This window comes from Triticum urartu, chromosome 5 (assembly GCF_003073215.2).
Source record: "Triticum urartu cultivar G1812 chromosome 5, Tu2.1, whole genome shotgun sequence".
In the NCBI taxonomy this organism is placed as follows: Eukaryota; Viridiplantae; Streptophyta; class Magnoliopsida; order Poales; family Poaceae; genus Triticum; species Triticum urartu.
Genome location: NC_053026.1, coordinates 49,300,456 through 49,307,050, shown reverse-complemented (window position 1 = coordinate 49,307,050; position 6,595 = coordinate 49,300,456). Strand labels below are relative to the sequence as shown.

Here is a 6,595-nt window from a genome sequence, read left to right as displayed (position 1 = left end):
GTGGGTTTGATCCTTGAGGGGTCTATACCCATTTTGCGCACTGTGTCCTGATAAAGCAGGTTCAGGTTGCTGCCGCCATCCATAAGGACTCGAGTGAGGTGAAATCCGTCAATGATTGGGTCCAGAACCAGTGCGGCAAATCCGCCATGACGGATACTAGTGGGATGGTCCCTGCAATCGAAAGTGATCGGATACACTACTGGAATCTGGCACTTTGCCATCTGCCATGGCAGATGGCAAAGGCATGGTCGGCGGATGGCAAAGGCTTTGCCATCTGCCAGCAGATGGCAAACAGTTTGTCTGAAACCCTGCCGGCAAAGGCTTCTTTGCCGTCTGCTGGCTGATGGCAAAGAGCCTGTGGCTTTGCCATCAGCTGGCAGATGGCAAAGCCTCTTAACGGGGTTAGCCCCGTTAGAAGGCTAACGGCATACTTTGTCGTTAGCCAGCAGATGGCAAAGGCTGCAGGCTCTTTGCCGTCTGCCAGCAGATGGCAAAGGCTACAAGCTCTTTGCCATCTGCCAGCAGATGGCAAAGTATGCAGGCTCTTTGCCGTGTGCCAGCAGATGGCAAAGGCTGCATGCTTTGCCGTCTTCCAGCACATGGCAAAGAGCTCTGCCATCTGCTGGCAAATGGCAAAGAGCCCAAATAGGCCAGCCCAAATTTTACATGTAGATGACACGTGGCCTCTTTGCCATCTGCCAACTGATGGCAAAGTGACTATATTGCCCCATTTAATTTTGTTTTTTCTTATATCAATTCATTTTCACAGAAAATCAAGCACAAATATATTTATATGACCAATATAGCATATTCAACACATATTACCAATAGTCATGAACACATATATCCAATACATGTTACCAATAGTAGCAAGTTTCATCCATACATATACATAGTTTCATCAGTATTACACAGTTTCATCCATAGGTAGCAAGTTTCACAAGGTCAAAACAAAAACTAAATACAAGCACTCCATCAACCCAAGCTTCCGTGATCTTAAGCAAATCTGTAAAATGGGAAAGAATAAAGTTAGAAGAAGAAGACTAGAAGAAGATTATTATGATGCAACTAAAATGTGAAGATTATTATGATGTCCGAGTTCAATTTGTTTTCTATCATGTCCTATCATTGTGTTGTTCACTCCAAGGATTAATTCCCAAATATACTCACCTGCAATCTTGGATGCCATATATCATATATCCGGTTACAGTTTTTTACATCTTTGGACAGCAGAATAAATTGGTCCCATTATTAATGAACGGGTGAACACTTGATGCAAAGGAGCATGTCATCTATTAATTTCTCACTGATCGAACTACCACTGTATAGGTCATTATGTTCACATAAAAAAGGAATTGGAAGTTGAGCATGCTCTCATGTGCTCTTTGTTTTTGAATCTCCTAGACTGAGCAGAGGCAGGCACGTGGAGATGATCATGAACCAACACGTTATGGATTCTGATGTCAATGGTGGGGAGTATTTTAGAAAACGTTTCATGCAAAAGGTGTGCTCAAGTTTAGATGCAGAGAGGTCTGCACCACTGTATTCATAACCATCCGTACATTATGGTGGAGTTGAGGAAAGGAGCATTACCAGGGATGTGATTTTAGCAGCATCTATAGATAAATGGCTGTTACAAAGGGCAGAAGATGCATGCAGTCACCAGCATCAACTTTTGGAGTGTGCGCTACTGGGATCAGTCTCTCCAGCTTTAGGTAAGCTATTCACTCAGCCACTCAGCTATTTATGTCAGATCTAGAAGTATTTTCTATAGCACACCATGTGTTAGTTTGATCTGATAAGGTTGAAATACTATGAAGCTCATGGCAATCAATGGATTGATTTTGGGGAGTATAGTTTCTGTAATTATTGTGACAGTGTGAAACATATATTGCTATATAATCAAGATTTAATGTACACTATTCAGTATATCTAATATGACTATGATAGAGAGAACATAATATACTGTATTTTATTTGTAATTTTGTATACATCTATCTATCTATCTATCTATATGTATCTATCTATAGCTATACTAATTATATATAGACTCCCAACAAATTACACATTAATCAGAAAATAAGAGCCGTTCTATCTAATCCATGTAATCCTTGGCTGAAATCTTGACCAAGAAAAAATCAGCCAGAAAAAACTTCTTGAACGGCCCACAAATAACAAACTATCTTTTTTTAGAAGACTCGCAGTTTTCACAGCTGTAGAAGAAATAGAAGCCGAGTGAGATACTCCCTATCAACAACCGTGAAGATAAGTTAGAAAAAAACATGAAAGGATATACAAAAGCGCTTAAAAGGAGAAGAAGCCGAAAGAGATAAGGGTCACAGTCCTTTCACGTACAAGCCAAGGACACCCCAAAAGTATCTACCTTCTCCACATCTCTTTCTCTCTCGTTTAAGAAAACAACCTGAAGCAACAATGGGCCATGTAATCTCCATGGTCTCCTTAGCCCCAGGAACAATTCATGTTGCTCTCAAATTGTGCAAGCAAGTTCGGGCGTCGATCCGATGTGCTCAAGGAGTGTATTGCATCACAATTGTTTTGTTAAGGTTTGTTTTCTCATCTAGATGAGGTTCGTTTTCTCATAATCTTTTGTTCTGAATTTCTTTCTTCCCTTGAATCTACCATGACTTTGGATCGGGTTCAATTTGTTTTCTATACTATCATGTGATAGTGTTCTGCTTTCCAAGGATTAAATCCCGAATATTTTCACCTACAACATATGGATATCTAATCGAGATCATCAGGTCAGATCTGGTGAGCTTATAAATTAAACCTGGTGTCTAGACAAGCAACATCACAAGAAGGAGCATCCTTTCAGTTGTCAACATCTAGCTGGTCAAGCTACTCCAAATTCAATTTTTGCACCGACAAAATATGTCCAGTAACTTTCTGTGAATCACATGTGAAAACAACTATTTTTTTCTGACAACTACAGGTTAAATAGAGCATGACCAGCTGCATCGGCTGCTCTTAACTGATTCCTACCTGCAGCTCTATAAATAAGCAAGTGTTCATCTGATACCTATTGACTATAGATTGGGGATAATTAGCAACATAATATTGATACATAGAAATACTGAGTGAGAGTATGACCAGCTGCATCGACTGCTCTTCTAATAATTCCGCATCAGCTGCCACTCATCTTGACGTCCACGCCAAGCCTCATATAGATGGTAGGATATCTTCTGTACATAGTAGTTCTTTTGTAACCTGATTGTAATATCATTAATGATGTATCTGTGTAGTCCATATATATGTGAATATGAGACGGGCGAGGTGTGCAATTAGCAGCCCGTTCTTTCTGAGCTATACGAGTTTTTCTTGGTTATCCTATTTCGGCGGTTCCATACTTAGAGAAGCTTATGAAATTACACATCATATGCCTATTTAATAAGGATGTGTTTCACTGGTACCTGTTTTGGCTGATTGAGGTTAATAAGCAACAATATATTGTAAATAAAAATATTGAGCTTTTCCCAATTTATGGCGCCTAAGTTTTATTTTGGCAGTTTCATATTACAAAACGTTATGAAACTAAATAGCATAGAATTCCTGCAAAAAAAAGAAACCGTGCTTTTGATAAATAATAAGATGTCTGCAAATGGTTTCGCATCTTGCAGTAATGCTATGAGAACTTTGAAATATATGATAAATTTTTACTAACAATATCAATGATAAATATATGGTTGTTTTTGTAAGTTGCATTGCTTAAAGATTTTTCGAAAGCAATACCTGAATTTGGCTTTTGTATAGTTATTTTTGTTTTACCTTTTTTATGGATTAACTTAGCACATATACTGTAATTATTTTCGTTCTGAAGGGGACTATAGGAGGAAAGGTAATACGAGATGATCATCGCACTTCTCCAAATCTGCTCTATCCATGTTCTACCACTATGTTGTCTCTCTCTCTTTTCTTTCATACCTACTATTTGTATAAGGTTTGTACGTTCAAATTATCTATCTTACGACATTTTTTGTTGATCGGAATGCTTACTACCTGGCCCTGTACTACGTAATGCATGCAGAAAATATCCAGATTGATCTGAATTGTATACTTTTAAATTAAACCAAATATAATGCATGTGACAAACCAGTTTCAGTATTCATTTTTCACTTTCCCCGAGGCACGTGCTCTAAAAGATTTTTTTTTGATATTCTTACTGTGAGAGAGACATAGGTCAAACTCTCAAAGAATTTGTTGAGGAAGATGATTCCTCTACATAGTCTATATATGTGAACTATGAACCCTTTGGTTCTTTACACCGGCATGAGTATATGATGCAGAGAATAAAGTGCTTTCCATTTGACCTGTTGGTCAGTAGCGTACACGTTGCACTAGAAAATCATAATTTAGAAAAGGTTCATTCTTAGGATCTGTTGGTTAGGACATCACTTATTGCTATATATGGATTAAATGCCCAAAAAATCCAATTCTTATGGTAAAATATAGTAGAAAGACTAGCCCGTGCATCGCACAGGTTTGACGACTAGTAGTGTTAACCACTGTATGCAGTAACTAAATTTCAAATCCACAACACAGCAATGGCAATCAGCAATCGGCAATCGTAAACAGGCCGTGACGGAGCTCACCTCGAGCGCTTCGACAGTGAGGAGCAGGACAATGATCTTCTCGGAGAACCTCTGGCGCTCCTCGTGGTCGTGCGAGAGGCGGCGCCTGTAGGAGAGGTTGTAGAAGAGGGACCGAAGCTCCTTGAGCTTGGCCTTGGTGACAGCGAGATCGCGCAGGCAGCTGAGCACCTGGGAGCGGTGGGCGAGGTGCGCCCTGTAGTTCATCTGGATGAGCAGCGCGGCATCCTGCGGCGACAGCTCCTTGGCCTTCCCCTTGCCGTTCCCCATGGCAAAGGCCTACATCATCAGAAAGAGAGACAAATGTCAGGCGGTCAGTACACATATGACAGTAGTGCATTGCAAGGGAGCAGAATCCTCAAGCTGATATCATTCAGAGCAGAGTTCAGTCAATCTATAGCCAGTACTAAGCACAGATCTAGAGTGTGAACACTAGCATCCTCTAAAATTCCAAATTTTCTCTCAAATCCAGTGAGAGGTAACTTGGTTCTATTGGAAATTCGATTGGAAATCACACATTTCGTTCAGATCGGGCCATAGAACCCAAACCCTCGCAAAAATCTCATCTTTTGTGCTGAGTACCGTACCTTGCGGATGGCGTCGCAGCCGGCGGTGTTGTCCTCGGGGATCTCCTCGATCTGGACGCACGTCCTCGCCAGCTTCTTCTTCTTCTTGTCAACCTCCTTGTCCTTGGCGGCGGCCTTGATCTTCTTGGGCTTCTCCAGCCTGCGCTCCTCGACCTCCAGCTCATCCTCGTCGTCGTCGGAGGCGATGAAGTCCTCCTCCCAGGTGTAGGCATGCGACCATGGCTCGAGCGAGCCTTTGCCCTTGATCTCGGTGCCCCACTTGGTCTTGGTCTTGCCTCCAGCGCCGCCCTTGGACTTGGCCTCCCACCTCCACTTGAGGTCGAATCCTTCGTCGTTGGGGGAGGCGAGCTCCGCCTCCCACTTGAGCGCCCGGCCCCTGCCGCATGGCTTCTCCTCCGCCGTCCACTTGACCTTCCGGCCGCCGGGCTCCGTGGCCGCATAGGTGTACTTGCGGCGCGCCGGTTGCGGGGCAGCCGTGCGGGCCGCGAGCTCGAGCGCAGCGACGCGGTCGGTGAGGTCGTGCAGGAGGAAGGCGTGTGGGGAGGGGATGGGGGCGGGGCGAAGAAGGGGTCGGCGAGGAGGTAGAGGTCGAGGAGGTCGGGGTGGTGGGGGAAGGCGAAGCGGGATGGGGATGGGGGTGGGAGGAAGGGGTGCACGAGGCGGAGAGGGAGGAGGTAGGTGGTGGTGTGTGGATGAGATGCGAACGTCTTTTTTTTACCTGGATGGGTGGGGAGAGAGGGAGGGGATAACCCCACAGTTTTTTTTACCTGGAAAAAATAACCCCATCTCTTTGCCATCTGCCAGCAGATGGCAAAGAATCTTTGCCGTCTGCTAGCAGATGGCAAAGAGGTGGGGCTGTTACACCGTTACATGCTTGCCGGCCATAGGATTTGCCAACCTCTTTGCCATCTGCTGGCAGATGGCAAAGATTATTTGCCATCCACTAGCAGATGGCAAAGAATTGGCTGATGGCAACCATGTTCTTTGCCGTCTGTCAGTTCTTTGCCATCTGTTTTTTATAAGCAGATGGCAAAGACGTTCTTTGCCATCAGCTGGCAGATGGCAAAGAGCTGGCTGATGGCAAATTCCCTATTCCAGTAGTGATAGGAGGACCACGGGTTGAACTTTGGGGCGACTGGCTCCAACGCATATACGTCCCTGAGCGCACGCTTCCGCTCCCTCTTGGGGATGTGGGTTGCGTATATCATGTTCACCGTCCGCACTTGTGGGGGAAACCTCTTCTGTCCTACGGTGTGTGGCTGCCGGGGCTCCTCCTCGTCATCGCTATGTGGCCCCTTGTCCTTGTTTTCGGCAATTAACTTGCCAGCCTGCTTGAACACCCAACAATCCCTGTTGGTGTGATTGGCTGGCTTTTCTGGGGTGCCGTGTATTTGGCACGAG

The 6,595-nt window shown here is 44.2% G+C and overlaps 1 pseudogene; it reads right to left on the bottom strand.

The window, feature by feature from the left end:
- Positions 1–911: 911 nt before the first annotated feature.
- LOC125506755 lies at positions 912–6,103 on the bottom strand (annotated as a pseudogene).
- Between the last annotated feature and the right edge of the window lie 492 nt (positions 6,104–6,595).